Below are 12,212 nucleotides of genomic sequence, written 5' to 3' on the forward strand. Positions count from 1 at the left end.
ATTAATTGCAATCAATCCTGCTCTAAGTCTGCAACATCTTCACTGTTATAAACTATAGTACATCGTACATCTCAATTGTAAGGGAAAAAGTGCGGTGGAATAAAAAAGTTCTTTTATCGAGTTTAATAGTTCATGATTGTAAACACCATTTTACTTTGATTTCTATAAAATTTATATTAAGCTTATCTTTCATGATTAATAACTAAACTATTATCTCCCTTGGATTGGTAATCTAACTAATTTGGAATTATCCATGCCTTGTGATTGTTAATTTTTTTTTTGAAAATGTTGATATGTTAATTTATATGCTTCATCTACTTCCAAATTGGTCATTTAGATAGTTAAAACCTATAGTGATCTAGGATGACAAAAGAAGGCTAGTTGAACAATTAAGTTTGCGTACACTTTTATAAGAAAATAAAAATATTGTTGGTAGGATAGTGCAATCAATAGGGAAACACAAAATCTTGGGGGTTTTTGAATGGTTTAGAAGATTAAATGGAAATATGAAATCCCGAGACTTCTTATGGACTTGGAAGAGGATGAATGGAAATGCTTTTGATTGTCAACAACATTTGCATTACTTAGATGACTTTAGATTTCTTAGATCAAATTAAAGGGTTTTTCTCTCACTTTATAGAGAACTTTCCTCTCTTTACTTAGGGTTTTAGACACTTTAAAATTTACAAAATTTCGACACTTCAAACAAAACTAAGAATTAGTAAACTAGAATTTTCACCTTTTTTTGAAAATTAATAAGTTTTTAGTTAGATAGGTGCACTACTCAAAATTTTTTATATTACTTGATCGATACGTGCACTTGTGTCGTTAATGTGTGCTTCACCACATCACGACAACATGGTATGAAAGTATTTTGTTGAGTTTGAGCATACGAGAAATCATTCTAATTAAGGTCATAAGCATGGAGATTATGATTTTATTGGTGGTTGGATTAGGCATGTGAGATAATATTGCAGGTGATATGGTTGTGCAAAGAGCAACCGAGAGGTTTTGATCTATGAGTTTCATATAGTGCCAAGATTAAGAGAGGATTGTGTAATAAATTTCTTGAGGAATTGAGGAGGACATATGGATGTGCCATCTAGGAAGGCAGCAAATCCATTTGTTGTATAGAGTTTGAATATTTGTGATCTGTAAATAGGATAATTGTTTGTGGTGAGAGCTGTGTTTGCAAGTGATTTGATATTATTTATGAGAAATTTTAATGCGGAAGGTATGGGAACTTTGGTTGTTTGATGGAAAATGGATTTTGTCATGTGCTTTTAATGTAGAGGTTGGAGTGTCCATTGATTGAGGGAAGGAGAAAGGAGAAAGGAGAAAGCAGAGCGAGAAAGAGGGAGTGCGTGAAGTAGCAAAAGAAAGGGAAGTATGCTATAAGGCTAGAGATGCTCTGGTTCCATGATAACTTATATAAAGATATATATTTTAGAGTATAAAGATAAAGTGATTTTTTTTATAATAGCTATATATATATATATATATTAAACTACTAGAATTGAAAATTGTGCTCGAAATTAAAAATTGAAATTGACTTAAAATTGAAATTGAGATTTGAGTAAGTGGTTATAGTAACAACTAAAAGACATAAGGACGATGAATACATCATGTTGTTTGTTGTGTGGAGATATGTTATCAATTAGTTGGTTGAATATTATATATAAATGAGTGCAACACATCGATTGATCCATATCCTTCTCTTTGTTGATGGTGCAGTTTTATAGAAAATGTCCACATAATTAGAGATTATTACATGTCAGGATATTCATAATGGCAGAGTAGAAAAATTATGTTCTAACTTTATGTAAAGATTCTAATAAACAGATTAGTAGAATATTCTAGATTTTTTATATAAAAATTTAAAAAATAAAAAATTCACTTGGTATGAACTCAATGAAATGATTTATTATGTAAATAAAGATTATAATGTTGATTTTTTTCCACAATTAGAAAATATGATATTACAAAGTACAGCATAGAAGTGTGATCTCTTGTGATTGTTGTTGTAAATGTTAGAGAAGTATTGAATGAAGATAATAACAGCCATTTGATGATGGATATGACCATGATTGATAAATGTCAAACAAATGACAGTAGAAAGTGACGGTTAAACATTGACATACGAGCAACGATGGTCAGACGAAAATAATGGTTGAGAAAAGATGATTCGATGATAACAAATGAATAATGATAGTCGAGCAAAAATGATCGGTTAATGATAGTTTGACAAAGGCAATCGGATAATGATAGTTAGACGGTAATTACTAATGATGATTGTTAACATCAAATATCAGGCAGAGCTATAGAATTATTCAATTATCCAACTCTCGTCTAGATCCCCACCATATAAAGATTGAGGATGTCTATTTGTTAAATCAAACAATAATCTCAATACACTTAATTCAATAGTTAGTGTTGATTTTCTCACTTATAGATTTTTTTTAACATTTAGACTTTCAAGGGATTGAAATTTTGTATCTTTCATTCATTGGATTTTTCTAGTCAAGCAATATGTTTTTATTTTAAGCACAAGATTTGGAAATCTTTGATTGAAATACATGTGTTGTTAGATTTGTCTATTCTAGACATTCAAATTGCTTATAAATTTCCTAAAATCAGAATTCATGTGATATTAAAGTTTAAAAATTGTCACTCCAAAGATTACATCAAATTCATAATGTTGAATCCAATTTTATCTGGTAGACCTTGCCTAAGGGATAAAGCATTGAAACCGAGGATTGGTCATTGTTGCTTAATTTCTTGTTGATGACATGATCCACGCTTACCACACCTAAAAATGTTGAATCCAAAAGTTTCTTGGAAACACACCCAAGGTATAGAACATCACACAAGAAAAAGATATGAAGAAGAGTATAGTAGAGAACAGTAAAGAGTGCATAAATCCTTTATTATGAAGACACCCTATTTATAGATATTGGCCCTTGGTCCAACAAATTTACATATCAAACCCATCATCGTTAGCATGTCGAGGGGCTTTCTATTAAATTACAAGAATATTGAATAAAATTAGGTCGGTCGACTCATCTGGACGATGTGAAGCTCGTTAACTGTTCATTCTGCATTTACTCCAACAATACTTCAACCATGGTAGAGTTATCTATTGATCGGTTTAAATAAAATCAATCGTTATTCTGAGGGACAAAGTTCTTTGATATGCTCGTCAGCATATGATCCGTCTAGTTTGTTGGCTCAATAATTTTTCTCATTAGAACCTGATACGTCTGTTGTCTGGATATTGTCCATCACTGATAGCTATGGACAATCGGCAGACAATCTGTCGTTCTTCCCTCTGAACAGTCTAATTGTCATGAAATTTGTGTCATAGGATAAGAGGGGTCCACACCATCTTCTTTCCTTCTTGCTCTTGGAATTCTTTTCTTTTCTTCTTTGTGTCGGTCGCGATGTCTAGTGAGGGAGCGTCGTCTGCTAATAAAGATGCACTCCTCAAAGCAATGTGGTGGGTAAAGCCCCAAAAGTTATACGTAAAGCAAAAACTAGTGGGTGAAGCTTCTGTTGGGGAAGTGAGCTAGAAGGGGGTTATGCAATGGTTGTGAGGATCATATTTAATCCACTTATTTCTTTGCAGGCTTGTTGCAGAAAGAGTCTTTGGAGAGAACTAGAGGCCAATCTGACGATCATCTTACAGGGAATCCATCAAAAGCGGTTATTAACCGAAAGGAAGGGAAAACACGTTCATACTATAGTGAGGGCAACAACTCCTCAAGATGGTCAGGGTGAGGCCATGACTGGGACGAAAACATCACTGTACTTGCCAAAGGGTGATTTTTCTTATGTGGGTGTAAAGCAAGAGAAGATTGGCGAGAGTGCTAATTCTTACACCATGCTTGATTAGAACTGGATCTTGAGTATGTTTCTTGAATTGTGTCTTGAATGCTAGCATTTCTTTCTTTGATACAACTATAGAAGTCTTGACAATCGATTCTATATTGTAATATACCGACACTGATCTTGAGGATGATGCGGTCGTCAGGATGAGGAGGATTTGTCTCGTAGAAAAGGCAAAAGCTTGGATTGCTAGTGTTCTCCTAGCGTGGCAAGAGAAGATGAGGTAATTAAGGGGCATCAGGTTTCTTTTAAATCACTGGTGATTGCAAAATTTCTCGTTCCAGGGGACATTCTTGGGAAGACAATGATATGGGAGCTGTTGAGGTTTTGGAGAGAGTCAATCAGGTGGAAAATGTTGTCTTCACTCTATGTGAGGATTTCATTGCTTTTTGGGTGGAGATGCTTGTTGCTCGAGGAAAGATGAGGCGTGGATGTTACGAGAGCGTGAATGTTACGTGGATGTTAACTGAGGGGAATCGGGTTTCTTTTAAATCACTGGTGCTTGCAAAATTGCTCGGTCCATGGGACATTCTTGGGAAGACAATGATATGGGAGTTGTTGAGGTCTTGGAGAGAGTTAATCAGGTGGAAAAAGCAGTCTTCACTCATGTGAGGATTTCATTGCTTTTCGGGTGGAGATGCTTGTTGCTCGAGGAAAGATGAGGCACTTACGTTTAGAGTTGTCGATTGTTATAGAGGGCCTTATTATTCGATCGAGGGATGGTCAGAATGACCTTTTTAAATTGGGTGGTGAATTTATGTGTTAGGTTGTTTCAGCAAGGGTTTATCTCGGGCGAAGCGACAAATAATTGTTTGGTTAAATTTATTCTTTATTTGTCAGTTCCTAAAGTTATGTGCGATGTACCCCTTTTTGTAAATAAATAAATGAATAAACTGTGCTTTTATTTTCCTGTTCATGAATAATTTTCATCTAGCATTGTGCAACTCTCATCACATCAGTCTAGTCTGCAACATTTCATCTTCCTGTATTTGTATATATATGTGCTTCAGGCATCATAAACTTTCATTCCCTCCCACGACTTGCCATTTTCCTTCTCCCTCTCTTTCCTGCTTGATAGTTGAATTCATGGTGCGGAAGTTCTCCCATAAGTCATTTGGTTTTATTCCTGTTTCAGAAGTTTATGTCCATTCCACAACAGACGTGCGAGAGATCCAAGGTCTTTACCTTCTTGACCCTTTGATTTAGCTTCAACTTGTAGTCAACCATAAACAAGACCTAGGTAATTTTTCCCCCGATTTAGTTTTTTACAAAGATCAATTCAAAATTGGTCTTCAGCTGCCACTCTGTAGGGAGCTACGATCGCTTTTTGGTCAACACAAAATCATCTCTGCCCAGTTTCTTCTGAATTCAATGGCTGCTATAATGATCTTCATCCTTTTCTATTGAAGATGAAGATTCCTTTGTCGATTGAACTATTTAACCACTTCTTCTCCTTTAGGATCAACAAAGATGGGTCATTTAGTTCGTTGCTGGTCTCAATATCTACATGGTAGGTATTAAAAACAAGATTAAATATTGGAAGGTGAAGTGTTTGGTTGGATCCTATGCAAGTGGTTAAGGAATCATCACTTCGTCGGTAGAGTGTGAGGTAAAGAAGGTAAAGATCTTGCCTGATAACCTTCAGGACAATATGGGCGTTGATTGATGAACATCACCTCTCACTATTTCAGTACCTTGATTTGAAAGTGGTTGAGCACATGATCCATCCAAACGGTACTGAGACCATGACCAAATGACTATGTGCATAGTCTGACATCTAGGCGGTGGCTAGGGAGAAAGTGACAAAGGAGTGGGTAGCTTCAAAGAAGTTGCAGGGAGAAGGCGATCCTCCTTCGTTCGGAAGAGGCAAGGGTCGATCTAGCCTACTTGGACCAGCTGAAGAAGGTGTTGAAGATGAGTTGCTCTTCCTCGTACCAGTTGCTTGTATGTGTGGAGGTATGGTGCTTAATGTAGTTCTTGTTAGGTTGCCATGAAAGTGGTGACGAGGATGCTCTTTAGACTCCCAATGCTCCGGATCTAGAAGTTTCACCGGCTCAACCTCCGACCAGTGGAGTTCCTACCATGACTCTTAGTGGGACTTCATTTGTGAGTTTAACTGATCGGGTGGAGGCAAGTCCCTCCTCCCATCCTATTTTGATAGGGACTGAGTCGGAGGAAGAATCAGACATTGTTGTAAGAGCAGGGGGAAACACTCCCCGAAGAGAAGGGAAAGCTCCAGTGAAAGATTTGCCTCCTCCTCCAAAGAGAGGAGAAATTTCACTCGAATGGTCTTTTACTAATGACCGAGGGAGAGGTGTTTGGACAAGTGGACATTATGCGCTTATTGAGACGAGTGGTTCCTTGACACCCCTCTAAATGAGGATTATTTGTCGACTCTGGTGTATATGTTTTGGTCTCCTGCCTTTAAAAAAATATTGAGTTCAATGAATATGAGAAATATATTTCAGGCGATTGATCGTTATCAGACCATCGCATGTGAAGCCTCCCATTTTCAGGGTCTTTTACTCATGAACGACCCAAACACTAACCCATTTTTGTTTGATCTTATTCGGCTCGAATTAATTAAATAATAAACAAATAATATATAAAAATTAAATTAATTATATATTTTATATGTTGTCAAAGTTTTTGTTTATGTAAATTTAAAATATAAATTTTAAAATTTAGGCATTTAAATACATAAGAATTTGATGGTATGTATGTAAGAGTTTCTCAAAAAAAAAAAAAAAAAAAAAAAAAATTTAGATGTTTGGAAAAAAAAAAGATAATTTAGATGCTAGGTATGTAAATACATAAGAATAGGTGGTATATATGTAAATAGCTTCGAGGGCCCCGCCAGTCCCATTCTTGTCCTTTTGCGTATGAATTTGATGGTATGCATGTCATTTTCCACCGCCTCACTTCCTGGATCTTCTATAAATGTCAAAGCCAAAGGAAAAATTTGCGTATGGGTTTATTTGAGGTTATAGAGAGGTTATATGGTGGTAATATGGGTATAACACAAATATAATCTCTATATAATCTCTCTGTAACCTCCTTATAACCGAAATATATGCAGCCCTGCATACTTGTTACGTACTCAAATTTTTCCCCAAAGCCAAAGGAAGGATACCTTAACTTATCACTTGTGGCACTCAAATATTAGTTTTGCTGACATATTAATGTCAAAAATTCTAAATGTTGGTTAATTCAATCTCTCTGTAACCTCCTTATAACCGAAATATATGCAGCCATGCGTACTTTTTACGTACTCAAATTTTTCCCCAAAGCCAAAGGAAGGATACCTTAACTTGTCACTTGTGGCACTCATGCTCTCTGAAAAGCAGCATTATTTATATTTTCATTTAAATGAAAATATATAAAATAAAAATAAATAAATTGAAATTATATTCAAGCTAAAATTTTGAATTCAAACACAAGTTTAATTCAAACAAAATTCGTTTGAATCGAGCCGAGCTCAAACAGATTATTAACGAACTTTTTCGAACACGAGCTGGCTAAACACGAGTACGAAAATTTTTTAACGTGCCAAACACGAATAAATCTTTAGCTCGCTCATGTTCGCCTCGTTTACACCCATAAAATAGAAAATCAAAATATGATTTTCTGGATACAAATTGTGGCTGTCATGCACTTATTGAAATTAGTTCCTAATATGATATAAATATTATTTTTCTTAGCAATGCATGTGTTATTGCTCTCATTAAATTGCCTCCACAATTTTTAGCTACATCAACTTCTTTGCTTGAAAATAAAAATTGCAATCACTGTTGGTTCAAATAAATTAAGTAAAACAAATAGAAAAAAAATATAAAAGGAATTGAAATTAGTCCTCACTCATTTGTTCAGTTGAGAAGAAATTCATTTGGAAGATTTACATGCATACCACTCAATTCTTATGTTTTTATATATCTAACATCTAAACTATACTTATTAAGTACACGCCACCTAATTTATGTATGAATATATATATATATATATATATATATATATAACAATCAAATTTATGATACACCAAACAGGATGCAAAATTCATTAATTTCTTTTCAAAGATGTAGGTGGGACATGATGAGTTGAATTCGCCTCTTCAACCAATTTGTTTGGTTTGAAAAAACATCTAATAATAAAAATAAATAAATAAATAAATAAATAAATAAATAAAAGGTTGCAGTATTGCACTTGCTTTCGTTGGGTGTAAGGAAAGAATTTTGAAGAGAGAAGTACTTGTATTTTCTTATGAAGTGCGCCCTAATAAAATAAACAAGATTATACAATATTGTAAATATATCAAATCAAGTATTAGTTTTTTTTATATTTATTATTATTATTATTTAATTGATATAATAATGATGCAATAATAATATTCTTATGAATTCAATATTCTAATTTAGCACATTTCACTCATAAATGTTCTGAATATGATTCTAGATCAAAATTTTGGAGCATAATATTTTAGTTATATTTTCTACTTTTAATATAATTTTTAATTTCTAGTTATTTTATAAAATAAAAGTCAAATTTAATAAAATTTAGAATTTGGCTGTCCTTTAAAAATTAAATTTTTTCAGTGGTTCAACCATTGATTCTGATCAATACTGCATGCAAATAATTTTGGAACAAACCTGAATTAGTTGGATGACCAATTCACGGTTGAACCATTCAATTGGATGGTTTGGTCGGGATAGTAAAACAATTATGCTTTTTTTATTTCTATTTAGTCCTTATAAGATCACATCAGTGAAGATTTGACAATCTTAAAATTTTGTGTGAATCAAAGAAAGCTAGAACAATGATATAAAAGCATTAATTTCTTCGGGTAATTAATTGGAAGAGGTGCAAGGGCATAGTTGTTTGTTGATAGATGAATCTGAATGCATCATTAACGAATATGTCATATTTAATGAATATGATGTGATGAATGATTAGATTACTGGAAAGTGTTAGAGAATTATGCTCAACAACGGGGATGTAGTGAAATTGCAGTACATACATACATAAGTGTGCACGCACGTGTGTGTGTGTGTGTGTGTCATTTGTAGGTTGAGCTAAAATTGATAGGAGAAAATGTCAAAGATTATATGGAAGAGGCTACTAAATAGTAGGCTCATAATGGTTTGAAGCATTAAAATTTAACAAGAGATAACAAAAGATAAATAGGAGAGCACCATGATGTTTAGGCTATGTTGATTCAATTGCACATGCTTTTACTTCTATTAAGAAATTGTTAGAAGATGAGCCAATATTTTAAAATGAGGTAATAAATAGTGATAAGAGAATTTTCTGGAATATGCTATGAATGAGAAAATAAAATTAATGAACAAGAATTACACTAAATAACTTGTAAATAAAATGTTGAGTAAGATGTTTGTGGGTTCCAAATGAATAAGTATGGGAAAATATGGTATTCTCGATGTCAAGCAAGTGAGACTTAAGGTCAGATTAGGGTAATGTGATTCACTCAGCAAGAAAGAAAAAAATTAATGAGATTTTCATACATTTTGTAAAGCCTATAACAGTTTGATGTGATCTAGAGCTAGAATAAATGTATATAGAAGTGTTTTTTTGTCATAAAAGCTTGAGGGAGCCATTTATATAAGTAAGCTAGATAAATACATCAAACATAATTAGAAAAATAAAGTATCTTCTAAAAAACATATAATATGGTTTAAAATAATTTCCACTCTAACAGTAAAAATAAATCAACTAATTTATGGATCAATTTTTGTAGAAGCATACTTTTATTATACATCTTTTTTATAAATAGTTCTTCATGGATAATGTTATGTATTTAATTATGGATATTGATGTTATGATGATAACTAGTAACAATTTGATCGAAATAGCAAAGAAAAATGTGTCATTTTAGATGCATCTAGTAAGAGATAGGGATAAATGCTTGTTATATGTATCACAATGCAAATATGTTCTTAATATTAAAAAAAAAAACATCTAGAATGGGCACAATCAAATCTATTTGATCTTCTTTTAGTTCATAATTCAAGCTTTCTAATTGAGAAGGATTAAATGTATGTAGATATAACTCTATGTGCAAGAGTTGTTAGCAATCTCATGTACTCTATGATATATATATATATATATATATATATATATATGGAGGGTGCTTCAAAATAATAGTTCATTTCTTGTGCATACATGTGAGCTGAACAGGGATTGATCAAGTACAACATATATGACTTAAAATGCTGTTCTGTCCCATAGAAATATTAAGGGAACCAAAATCATGAAACTTATGACACGACAAGACGTTGAAGAGGTGGTATACTGAAAGAATTAGACGAACAGCTTTTTGTAAAATATGCCTGGATTTATATAAATGAAGTAATGATATAACGATTAGGAGCATGAGTTTTGCTTCATTTTACTTTTGATTACCTTCTACTGAAAACATTTACAAAAGCAGTTGCGAAGGAACTATTCCACTAAGTTAAAATTTGTTATAATGTGGCTTCATGTATTCTGCATCTGAATAGTTGATATGCAGACCTTTGCACAGTCTTCGATCAAATAAAATTTATGTTTGAACTTTATGCTTTTGTTTTGAGATACAACTTGGTTGCTTTATTGTCATTAAAAGACCATTAATAATATATATATATATATATATCTATATAAATATATAAAATTTAATGGAGCACGAATAAATAAAATTTTATTCGACTAGTGCAACTTCTAAAAGTTGTTGTCATATCCATGAAAACCTCTCATGTCCTTGCTAACACGTGTGGGTTTTATATGACTATATACGGCCATCGAATGATCACAAAGCACGCTTGCGCCGCTCTGCCGACTTCGCAATGGCTGCTCATATAAAACGGAAATTATGACGTTATTCATTTACATGTGGGACCGACTGCTGAAAGCTCTATAAGAAAGATTTATATATATACCTCTTACTTTCCATTTATTTATATAACTAACCTCTATACTTAACAATTTTTACATACATGTCAGCTTATCTATGCATAAGAGTATATTTTATATTTTAGAGGTTCAAATGGTGGTATTTCAATATGATATGAAAGATTTGAGGGGTATAAATATTAAAAATAAAGTATGGGGGTCAAAAATGTAAATACATAGAAATTAAGTGATATGAATATGATATATTTGTTTGTTTGTTTGTCAAATGGATTAATTAATTTAACTATAATAATTGCCATCTAAGTTAATCATTTAATATATAATATAAATAAAATAAAATTTTAATAAAGTTTAGGGTAAGTAAATTTTAGATAATGTTTTTTTCTTAAATGATTATCAATTGTATATCATTTTTTTGGTCAAAAAAATTATCTTTATCCAAATATAATAATAGGATTTTTTAAATGAAATAAGATAATTAATTTTTTAGTAATTATATCAATAATAGCAATATTTTATTAAATAAATAATTACTTTTAAAAATATTAAAGAAGAGAATTTTTTTCTTATTAAATGGTTGTGAGAATTTATTTTCTTAAATAATTATCTCTATTTTTAGAGAAATAATTCTTTCAAAATCACTCGAAAAAAATAATTTAATGAAAATAATTCATAATTTTTTAATATTATTGAATTATGCTTTCACTATTAAATATTTCTGGCTCCACCCGCAGTCATTCCTGACATCATTTTTTTTCCTAAGCACTCCTTTCTCTAGCGAAAGTCCCTCCAAACAACTTCATCCAAATCAAGGCGGCACAAATCTCCATGCTAGAGTATGAAACACGACAAACGAGGTGGGCCCGTACCTGAGATATGTCAGGGCCGATCGAAGGAGCCAAATCAAATCACTCAGATAGTCGACACTCAAACTCGAAGGTCGTTACAAAATACCAATGGATCGCCTAGCCATATGACAAGCCGACTAACTTCAAGGTCGAACAAAGGACATCCGCATGACCGGTCAAGCCAAACATATCCATCGAGCGGGGAAAAGCGAGCCAAGGATCTATGATAAGAACACCGGTGAAGCCTGACTAAAAGACCACATATCGTCATCACATGATTTAGCTAAGAGTTAAACAAATGGGAGCAAACCGCGCAAGTGAGAGGTCATCTCATCAGTGAAAAGCCCGTTTGTATAAAGTATCATGTAAATTATTTTAATAACCTTGAGTTCCATTGTATATAAGATACCTCTCATACTTATGGAACTCTTTCATAAAGAAAAACTCTAGACATTATTTTCTACTGTTCATTCCCTTCTTTGACTATACGTTCTCTATTTCTAGGCATGACTCCCGGACATTTTTGAGTTCAACATCCATCATCACTTGGCACTAAGATTGCCATAAATGTAGGGA

This window comes from Phalaenopsis equestris, unplaced genomic scaffold (assembly GCF_001263595.1).
Source record: "Phalaenopsis equestris unplaced genomic scaffold, ASM126359v1 Scaffold000107, whole genome shotgun sequence".
Classification (NCBI taxonomy): domain Eukaryota; kingdom Viridiplantae; phylum Streptophyta; class Magnoliopsida; order Asparagales; family Orchidaceae; genus Phalaenopsis; species Phalaenopsis equestris.